Source organism: Lithobates pipiens, unplaced genomic scaffold, assembly GCF_037356315.1.
Source record: "Lithobates pipiens isolate NorthernLeopardFrog02 unplaced genomic scaffold, aLitPip1_a1.2 Scaffold_27, whole genome shotgun sequence".
Lineage (NCBI taxonomy): Eukaryota > Metazoa > Chordata > Amphibia > Anura > Ranidae > Lithobates > Lithobates pipiens.
Genome location: NW_027507788.1, coordinates 207,580,215 through 207,591,249, shown reverse-complemented (window position 1 = coordinate 207,591,249; position 11,035 = coordinate 207,580,215). Strand labels below are relative to the sequence as shown.

At 45.9% G+C, this 11,035-nt stretch overlaps 1 long non-coding RNA gene across 1 annotated transcript in view; it reads left to right on the top strand.

Annotated features, from left to right (window-relative positions):
* The window catches only part of LOC143934492 (uncharacterized), a 106,511-nt gene extending 105,954 nt beyond the window's left edge, over positions 1–557 (top strand). The window contains exon 4 of the long non-coding RNA XR_013263279.1: positions 21–557. This is a non-coding gene — a long non-coding RNA (uncharacterized LOC143934492). The remainder of the gene's footprint in view (positions 1–20) is intronic.
* Positions 558–11,035: the final 10,478 nt, after the last annotated feature.

The following is an 11,035-nucleotide window of genomic DNA, read 5'->3' as shown; positions in this document are numbered from 1 at the left end:
ACCTGTTATTTGCATTCCAGTGTACCAAGGAACTGAGGAGCCAAAGCAACCTCTCAACATATGGATGGCCCAACATGGAAGGTCAAACTCTATAGTTCAAAACTCAGCAGTCTTCTATACCTTAAAACTGAACATCAGAAAAAAAGATATATGACTCTTATTCCCCGCACACACGATCGGACTTTCCGACAACAAAACCGTGGAATTTTGTTCGAAGGTTGTTGGCTCCAACTTGTCTTGCATACACGCGGTCACACAAATGTTGGCCAACAATTAAGAACGTGGTGAGGTACAAGAAGTATGACAAGCCGAGAAAAAGTAAGTTCAATATCCAGTGCGGCTCCTTCCGCTTGATTCCGAGCATGTGTGAACTTTTATGCAAAAGGAAAAGAACTGTTAGCGCTTACTCATAGCTATGAGTAAGCGCTAATTTTAGCGTGAAACGCGTCACAATTTTTTGCTCTATATTCTTTTCCCCTTTGCTGTTGTGACTTGTATGATGTGAAGGTTTTTTAGTGGAAACAATAAAGGCACAATTCACTTTACTTGATCCGGAGTGCGGCTATCCAGAGTTCCTCTGTTCTTTTCCATTTGGCTAGTGCAATTAGCCTGCACCTGGGACCCCTATCTGTTTGGAGGAAAAGTGGTCAGTTTCTCGGTGGATCAGCCTGGAGCGGTGGATTTTCTCTTTCCCATTGTGAACTTTTGTGCATCGGACTTGTGTACACACAATCGGAAATTCCGACAACAAAGTTTTGTTGGAGGAAAATTTGAGAACCTTCTAGCCAACATTTGTTGGCGGAAAGTCCGATAACAAATGTTTGATGGAGCATACACACAGTCGGACTTTCAGCCAACAAGTTCACATCCAACATTTCTTGTCGGAAAATCCAATCGTGTGTACGGGGCATAACAGTGATGATTCCCCAGCACTGCAAGGGATCATCTGGGGGTAAGGGAAAATCAGCTATATTTATCTTTCCCTTGCTTGCTCAGCCCTGACCAGTGTCAACCACCCCTTCAAATGGGCTTTGCATTTCCCAATAAAGACTGTGCATGCAAAACCATCTTGAAGCAGGTCAAATGCAATCAATTAATTGTTTGTGAATTCTCAAAGAGTCTTAAACTGATGTCATAGACCAGGGATATGCAATTAGCAGACCTCCAGCTGTTGCAGAACTACAACTCCCATGAGGCATAGCAAGACTCTGACAACCACAAGCATGACACCCAGAGGCAGAGGCATGATGGGACTTGTAGTTTTGCAACAGCTGGAGGTCCGCTAATTGCAGATCTCTGTCATAGACTCAAGCCCAAAGCTCATCAACATAGGCCCTTATACTTTACTCCCTAGGTAACTTTTTGGTTTAAAGAAAATATGCAGCTTTTCTATGTACAAAAAGAAACACACATTAAGCTTATGCTTGTGGTGGTGACAAGGTTAGGTTTTGTAGTCGGAGTGCTAAAAATTGTTTTAACCACTTGCCGACCAGCTGCCGCAGGTCGCAACATGGCTCGGCTGCGCGAATTGCGTCATGTTATGTTGCCTTTATATTTGGGCAATGGGCGTAAGGCGCGCCCCCCGCTCGCCCAGGGAGCCAATGCAAGTGCTCGGTGGTCACGATCACCACTGGGCTCCCGCAATCGCTCAGGGCACATGTAAACACACAGATCCCGGTTTTCTGAGGGGAGAACAGACAGATCGTCTGTTCATACAGACTATGAACAGCGATCTGTCATCTCCCCTACACAGTCCCATCCCCCCTTCAGTTAGAACACAGAATAGGGAACACATTAACCCCTTGATCACCCCCTAGTGGTTAACCCCATTCACTGCCAGTGACCTTTTTACAGCAATCAATGCATTTTTATAGCACTGATCGCTGTAAAAATGCCAATGGTTCCAAAAATGTGTCAAAATTGTCCGATGTGTCTGCCATAATGTCGCAGTCCTGATAAAAATCGCCAATCCCCACCATTACTCGTAAAAAAAAATGCCATAAAACTATCCCCTATTTTGTAGACGCTATAACTTTTGCTTATTGCATTTTTTTTATTTATTTTTTTACCAAAAATATGTAGAAGGATACATATTGTCCTAAACTGAGGAAAACAATATTTTTCTTTTATATATTTTTGGGGGATGTTTATTATATCAAAAAGTAAAAATATTGCATGTTTTTCAAAATTGTTGCTCTTTTTTCGTTTATAGCGCAAAAAATAAAAACCGCAGAGGTGATCAAATACCACCAAAAGAAAGCTCTATTTGTGGGGAAAAAGGACATCAATTTTGTTTTGGTGCAACGTTGCACGACCGCGCAATTGTCAGTTAAAGCGACACAGTGCCAAATCGCAAAAAGTGCTCTGGTCAGGAAGGGGGTAAAATCTTCCGGGGCTGAAGCGGTTAAAGTGAGAGACAACATGTCAGAAGAATCATGATAAAAAGGTGGTGCACCATATTGAATACATGTATCTCTACAAGATTGCTTTTCTTCCCTGTAGTAATATGACTGAACAGAGGTGACTCTATTTTGTGTGGCCATAGAGTCATATGGATTCATATATCTTAACTTGTATATTCAGACTCTAGTTAAAGTCAACTAGTTCTGTTTTTCAGCTTCATAACAGGTTTTCTATATAGCACACATATAGGAAAATATAGCTTGCGTAAGCCTCACACATGTTCTCTGCATCTCTTTGCTGCAAACCAACCCTAAATCCGTAGCCATGCTCGGTGTCACAAGCAATATACAATATATTGGCCTAAGTATGGGAACGCCTGCCTTTAAACGCACATGAAGTGTAATGCATCCCAGTCTTAGTCCGTAGGGTTCAAAATTCATTTGGCCCACCCTTTGCAGCTATAACAGCTTCAACTCTTCTGGGAAGGCTGTCCACAAGGTTTAGGAGTGTGTCTATGGGAATGTTTGACCATTCACCATTTGTGAGATCCCTTAGTTCCAGTGAATGGAACTCTTTTAACCCTACGGACTAAGACAGGGCTGCCATTAAAGTTCACGTGTGTGTAAAGGCAGGTGCCCCAATACTTTTGACTAGATAGTGTATCTGGCAAGATTTACAATGGTGGAGGAACCCTCCTACACATAAATAATACATTTAAATACATTTGGACATAGTTTTAGGACCTGGGAGATGAGACAACTTCTCTAGATGAAGCGGGATGTTTGGGATTCAAACCCAGACGCTCAGGGATGCTAAGCAGAAGTTCTAACCTCTAAGCCACATGTGAGAGCATCCTACACATAAACACACATAAATACTGCATTTCTTTGGATATACAGGTAATGGAATTACATTACTCAAGAGTTATTCTTCTTGATTTATTCTGTGATATTTGCTGGTTCTTTGTGGGTGAGTGTAGATTAGTGATATTACCCTCAAGTTTTTGGGAATTACATTTTGATTTCTGATGTTGGTACACATATCACATTTTTGGGCTCAAATTAGGATTATTTGAAAATAATAAAAAGCACAAAAAATTGTGACTCATTTTAAATTTACATCAGCAATGGTATTGTTTGTGGTTTGTAAAGACACCTGTGTGAGATTGAGTGAAGATTGTTGTGACATTCTAGCATTCTTAAAAACAAAATAGTTAAAGTAGAAGCAACAAAGGAAGCAAAGGAAAATTTATTTCAGAGAAAGATACATTTCATCTCAACATTAACCACTTTCAGACCGGACCATTTTGCTGGTAAATGACCAGAGGTCTTTTTACACTTTGGCACTGCGCTGCTTTAACTGGTAATTGCGCGGTCATGCAATGTTGTACCCAAACAAAATTTGCGTCCTTTTCTTCCCACAAATAGAGCTTTCTTTTGATGGTATTTGATTGCCTCTGCGATTTTTATTTTTTGCGATATAAACGTAAAAAGACCGCAAATTTTGAAAAAAAATGATATTTTCTACTTTTTGTTATTAGAAAAATCCAATAAACTCAATTTTAGTCATACATTTAGGCCAAAATGTATTCAGCCACATGTCTTTGGTAAAAAAAAAGTCAATAATTGTATATTTATTGGTTTGCGCAAAAGTTGTCACATCTACAAACTAAGGTACGTTTTCTGGAATTTACGCAGCTTTTAGTTTACGACTGCCTATCTCATTTCTTGAGGTGCTAAAATGGCAGGGCAGTACAAAACCCCCCCAAATGACCCCATTTTGGAAAGTAGACCCCCTAAGGAAATTGATAAGAGGCATGTTGAGCCCATTGAATATTTTATTTTTTTGCCTCAAGCGATTGAATAATGACAAAAAAAAAATTTTTTTTTTTTTTTACACAAAGTTGTCACTAAATGATATATTGCTCACACATGCTATGGGCGTATGTGAAATGACACCCCAAAATAAATTCTGCTGCTTCTCCTGAGTACGGGGATACCACATATGTGGGACTTTTTGGGAGCCTAGCCGCGTACGGGGCCCCGAAAACCAAGCACCGCCTTCAGGCTTTCTAAGGGCGTAAATTTTTGAGTTCACTTCTCACTACCTATTACAGTTTTGAAGGCCATAAAATGCCAAGATGGCACAAAACCCCCACAAATGACCCCATTTTAGAAAGTAGACACCCCAAGCTATTTGCTGAGAGGCATGTTGAGTTCATGGAATATTTTATATTTTGCCACAAGTTGCGGGAAAATTACAAACTTTTTTTTTTTTTTTTTTTTTCACAAAGTTGTCACTAAATGATATATTGCTCACACATGCCATGGGCATATGTGAAATGACACCCCAAAATAAATTCTGCTGCTTCTCCTGAGTACGGGGATACCACATATGTGGGACTTTTTGGGAGCCTAGCCGCGTACGGGGCCCCGAAAACCAAGCACCGCCTTCAGGCTTTCTAAGGGCGTTACAGTTTTGAAGGCCATAAAATGCCAAGATGGCACAAACCCCCCCCAAATGACCCCATTTTGGAAAGTAGACACCCCTAAATTTAGGGGTACACTAGTGAGACTAGGTAATAAATGGCGGGTGCCCTGAAACTATAAAAAAATAACTAACCAACCAGCGTCACCTGTAACAGTTATATGGTGATCACTGGTGAAAGGGTTAACTAGGGGGCAATCAGGGGGCTTTATGCGGTAGTATATGGGGGTCCCTGGCGCTATAAAAAGCTGCGGCGAACCTGAATACCTACCTGCCTAACTAGCGTCACCTGTGACACTAATACAGCGATCAGAAAAACGATCGCTTATTAGGCTGGGTTCACACTGGAGCGATGCGGGAACGCCACGAATGCGCGGCGGGTTCCCGCATCGCATGCCTCCCGGCGGCAGTTCACACTGCCCTATGCGAACTGCTGGGAGTGTCAGTGAAATGTTACTGACACCCCCAGATCAGTTCGCATATCGCAGTGCGATCTGCAAACTCGGATCGCATGGTGTGAACACCCATGCGATCCGATTCTGCTGCGGGCCAAAAAAAGGGTCCCGTGCGAATTTGCGGCGGGTGCGGCGGGTGCGGCGAATGGCTGAACTCGAATCGCACAGAGATCGGATGTGATTTGCACTGCAGTGCGGTGCGAATCACATCCGTTCTCAAACCGCTGCAATGTGAACCCAGCCTTAGTGACACTGGCGACGGGGGGTGATCACGGGGTTAAACCTTTATTGGGGGGGTAAGGGGGGTACCTTAGAACTAAAGGGGGCTAACCCTAACTGCCCTAACAGTTATTAGTCACAAATGACACCCGCCGGGTGATCAGGGGGTTAAACCTTTATTAGGTAATAAATGGCGGGTGCCCTGAAACTATAAAAAAATAACTAACCAACCAGCGTCACCTCTAACAGTTATATGGTGATCACAGGTGAAAGGGTTAACTAGGGGGCAATCAGGGGGCTTTATGCGGTAGTATATGGGGGTCCCTGGCGCTATAAAAAGCTGCGGCGAACCTAAATACCTACCTGCCTAACTAGCGTCACCTGTGACACTAATACGGCGATCAGAAAAATGATCGCTTATTAGGCTGGGTTCACACTGGAGCGATGCGGAAACGCCGCGAATCCGCGGCGGGTTCCCGCATCGCATGCCTCCCGGCGGCAGTTCACACTGCCCTATGCGAACTGCTGGGAGTGTCAGTGAAATGTTACTGACACCCCCAGATCAGTTCGCATATCGCAGTGCGATCTGCAAACTCGGATCGCATGGTGTGAACACCCATGCGATCCGATTCTGCTGCGGACCAAAAAAAGGGTCCCGTGCGAATTTGCGGCGGGTGCGGCGGGTGTGGCGGGTGCGGCGAATGACTGAACTCGAATCGCACAGAGATCGGATGTGATTTGCACTGCAGTGCGGTGCGAATCACATTCGTTCTCATAAACCGCTGCAATGTGAACCCAGCCTTAGTGACACTGGCGACGGGGGGTGATCACGGGGTTAAACCTTTATTGGGGGGGGTTAGGGGGGCACATTAGAACTAAAGGGGGCTAACTCTAACTGCCCTAACAGTTATTACAGTCACAAATGACACCAATGCAAAAAAAAAAAAAAAAAAATGACATTGGTGTCACTGTGACTGGGGGGCAGGGGTAATTGGGGGGGTGATCGGGGGGTAAAGGGGGGGTGTGAGTGTGCCTGGCATGTTCTACTGTGTGTGTAGAGTGTTGGTGCAACTCACCGATCCGCTCTCCTCCGTGTCGGAACGAAAAATACCGACACGGAGGAGAGAATACATCACTTCCTCTCCTGTGTTTACATTACAGGAGAGGAAGTGATGTCACCGGGGATTTCCATTCGTCGAGAGCGATCGCGAGGGGGTGGCCATGAATGAATGGCCGCCCCCTCATCCCGGATCGCTCTCGAAGGAATGCCGACCGCCGCAGGCACCGGGGGGGGGGGCCCGATCGGGCCCCCCACCCGCGGGCAGGCAGGGACTTATATATACGCCCATATGCCTGCCCGTGCCATTCTGCCGACGTATATCGTCGTGCGGCGGTCGGCAAGTGGTTAAAGAGGGAGTACACCCGAAAAAAAATTATTAAAAGCCAGCAGCTATAAATACTACAGCTGCTGACTTTTAATACTACAGCTGCTGACTTTTAATAAATGGACACTCACCTGTCCCATGGTCCAACGATGTCGGCAGCCGAGGCCGATTGATCGCTTGGCTCTTGGCTGCTGCCGCCGCCATTCTCGGTGAGGTGGTGACATGCTTGACCGGTTTTTGCGATACCTCAAAGACAATGACACAACCTTGGCATTCACAGGAGTGATAGATCCTGACAGGATCTGTTATTTAGATGTGTGTCTCATGGGAGAAGTACTGGGAGTAAGTACCACACTATACAAAAAATCTTCATCTGGAAATACATTACTCTCAGCTAAGTCTGGACATTGCAAACACACTATTAGGGTATCCCTGAAGGACAGTTTTTGTGCTTAAGACGCATTTGTAGTAATTATTCACAATTCAATATAGAGATTAGTGTGCTCTACAAATGATTTCTGGATAGGGGCTACCCTAAGTGGATGCTAAACAGAGCTTATAGTAGTGCAAAACGCAAGAGTAGGGATGAGTTGGTGACTCCATAGGTTTGTGAGATGGTAGATCTGTATAAATACAAATTAACTCTATCTACACCTTTCAGTTTGGAGCTCAGTGAGGTGTCATCATCAACAAATACCTACCTATTCTCTGGGTTTATGATGTATGTGCGAATATCTTGCATAACGGCAGCAACATAGTACCCAGAAGGGCACCAACACTAGGACATTCCCTGTCACCCAGTTTTTATGATAAGACTGGCATCAGGGGCGTACCTAGGGCATTTGGCACCCGGGACAGATCCTATTTCTGGCAACCCCCCTGACGAAATCGCTGCGTGCTAAGTGTGTCACTTAAAAGGGAGCAGGAGCTTCTTTTGAGTGACAGTGTGTGATTTGCTGCGACTGCAGCTCAATTTAAGAAGGTTAGAGTATTATAGTGGCAGGCTAGGGCAGTATAGGGTATTGTGGTGGCAGGCTCGGGCAGTATAGGGTATTATGGTGTCAGGCTAGGGCTGTATAAGGTATTATGGTGGCAGGTCAGGGCAGTATAGGTTATTATGGTGGCAAGTCAGGGCAGTAGAGGGTATTATAGGGGCAGGCTAGAGCATTATAGGGGCAGATTAGGGCTGTATAGGGTATTATAGGGACAGGTTAGGGCATTATAAGGGCAGGTTAGGGCTGTATAGGGCATTATAGGGGCAGGTTTGGGCAGTATATGGTATTATAGGGGCAGGTTAGGCATTATAGGTGCAGATTAGGGCTGAATAGGGTATTATTGGGGCAGGTTAGGGCTGTATAGGGTATTATAGGGGCAGGCTAGAGCATTATTGTCATAGGATGCGCACAGGTAAAGCGCTCTGGGGCACAGCTGTGTGCAATAGGAATAAACGAAAGCACACACACACAGGGTGTGACCCCTTGCTGACCTATAAAGGAAGTGAGGTCATCCAAACACACTGCTGGTTTGTCTTCAGCTCCCTGTGTTTCCCACGTCTGTTCCTGTGATCTCTATTACTCGTTTTTGACCCGGATTGCCTCATCGACCTCGCTGATCTTCTCCTAACCCGACCCGTGGCTTGTCTTGGATTATTCTTCTGTCTCAGCGTTCCTGGTACTTGTTGTCTTCTGATCTGGACTGTGTTTGACCCCTGACCTGTCTCCTGGATTCTGTCTTTGCTTTACGGACTTCTCCATTAGAAGTCCTGTGCCAGCAAGTCTCTGCACTCACAGAAGCAGTACAGAAACTACAGGATGGCTATGCACAGATCGACAGCAGGCTTCAGCGACTAGCCACAGCTCGGGCACCCACAAATCCTACGCAGGCCTCAGTCAGCGGTGCCTCCACACCTCATGTCCAGCCTCCACCCGGTATGATGATGACAGTACCCGAACCACGAGTACCCACGCCTGAGCGATTTTCAGGCGACCAAAAGAAATTCAGAGCTTTTAAAAATGCATGTTCCTTGTACTTGGCTTTGCAACCCAGGACCTTTTCTTCGGAGATCATCAAGGTCGGGTTTATTATCTCTCTTTTGGCTGAGGAACCCCAGGCCTGGGCCCGTAGCCTTATGGAACAGAGAAGCCCCTTGTTAAACTCCATGGACACCTTCTTTGAGGCCATGGGACAATTATATGATGACCCTCAGCGTACTGCCATGGCTGAGGCTACCCTGCATGCTCTCTCACACGGGAGAAGACCGGTGGAGGATTACACCGTTGAGTTTCGCAAGTGGTCAGCTGACACCGGCTGGAACGAGGCGGCCCTGCGTTATCAATACCGGTTAGGGCTCTCCGAGAACCTAAAGGATGAGTTGGCCCGAGTAGAGACTCCTGCCTCCCTGGAGGAATTAATCCAGTTGGCTACAAAACTGGACAGACGGATGCGCGAGCGGTGCTCCGAACGCCTCCAGGCCCCTCGGCCTAGTTGGATGCTTCCTAAGGCCACTGTCCCGTATCCGCCCATCCCGGTTCCTTCAGGTCCCTCAGCTTCGGAAGGGGAGCCCATGCAGCTAGGTTTGGTCCGTCCTCGTCTCACCCCAGAAGAGCGACAACGAAGACGCCAAGCCAATCTGTGCTTATACTGTGGGGGGCTTGGACATTTCATTCACAGCTGTCCTGTGAGACCCCGTAAGTTGCCCCCACGGTGTATAATGAACTACCAGAGTGTTGGTCCTGCTCAAACTTATGTGACTCTCTCTGTTTCCCTACAGCTGGCAGAAGAGAAGATCCCACTCCCAGCCGTGATTGACTCAGGAGCATGTAGTTGCTTTTTGGACATCTCCCTTGCACAGCAACTACGCATTCCAAGCCAGAATAAAGCTACACACCTTCTAGTCCATTTAGCTGATGGATCTCTGCCACTCTCAGGTCCAGTAACACAGGAGACACTACCTTTGCTTACTATTACAGACTCAGGCCATAGAGAACTCCTACGCTTTGACCTAATATCATCTCCCATGTTCCCTATCATCCTGGGACTTCCTTGGTTGCAGGCTCACGATCCCCAGATCAGTTGGAACAAGAAGGAAGTGTCCTTTATATCCGCCTACTGTATGCAGCATTGTTTTGAGTCCATTCCAGCTCCTTGTATGACCGTGGCCCCCACCACTAATCACCTTCAGCACATTCCTCAGGTCTACTCCGAGTTTAAGGATGTCTTATGCCCCATTGAACTGTTACCCGGCTCTGAGATCCCTTTTGGACGAATATTCCCCTTATCCGAGACTGAACTAAAGGCTCTCAAAGCCTACATTGACGAAAATCTTGAAAAGGGGTTCATTCGCCCATCTTCTTCGCCAGCAGGGGCAGGTATTTTCTTCGTGGGAAAAAAGGACGGATACCTTAGGCCATGTGTTGACTACAGGGAACTTAATAAAGTCACAATCAAAAATAGCTATCCACTTCCACTCATCCCTGAGTTATTCCAGCGCTTAGGATCTGCCAAAGTATTTTCCAAACTGGACTTGCGGAGGGCCTACAATCTGATTAGAATCCGTGCTGGGGATGAATGGAAGACAGCCTTCAGATCGAGATTTGGCCATTATGAATATCTTGTTATGCCCTTTGGCCTGTGCAATGCCCTGGCCACATTTCAGCATCTAGTAAATGATATCTTCAGAGACTATCTTGATGATTTTGTAGTGGTATATTTAGATGATATCCTTATTTTCTCTGCTTCTCTTGAACTCCACAGGGTCCACGTGCGGAAAGTCCTCACCATCCTCTGACAACATCGGCTGTACCTTAAGGCGGAAAAATGTGAATTTGAGATAACTACAGTTCAATTCTTAGGATTCGTCATTTCTACCGAGGGCATCTCCATGGACCCCCAAAAGATCAAGGCAATCTTGGAATGGCCTGCTCCAGGGGATAAGAAAGCCGTGCAAAGGTTTATAGGCTTCGCTAACTTTTATCGCAGATTCATCGCCGGGTTCTCTTCAATAGCCGCCCCCATTACTCAAATGACCCGCCAACACACCCGATTTCAGTGGTCTCAAGAAGCCCAAGAAGCCTTTACCAAACTAAA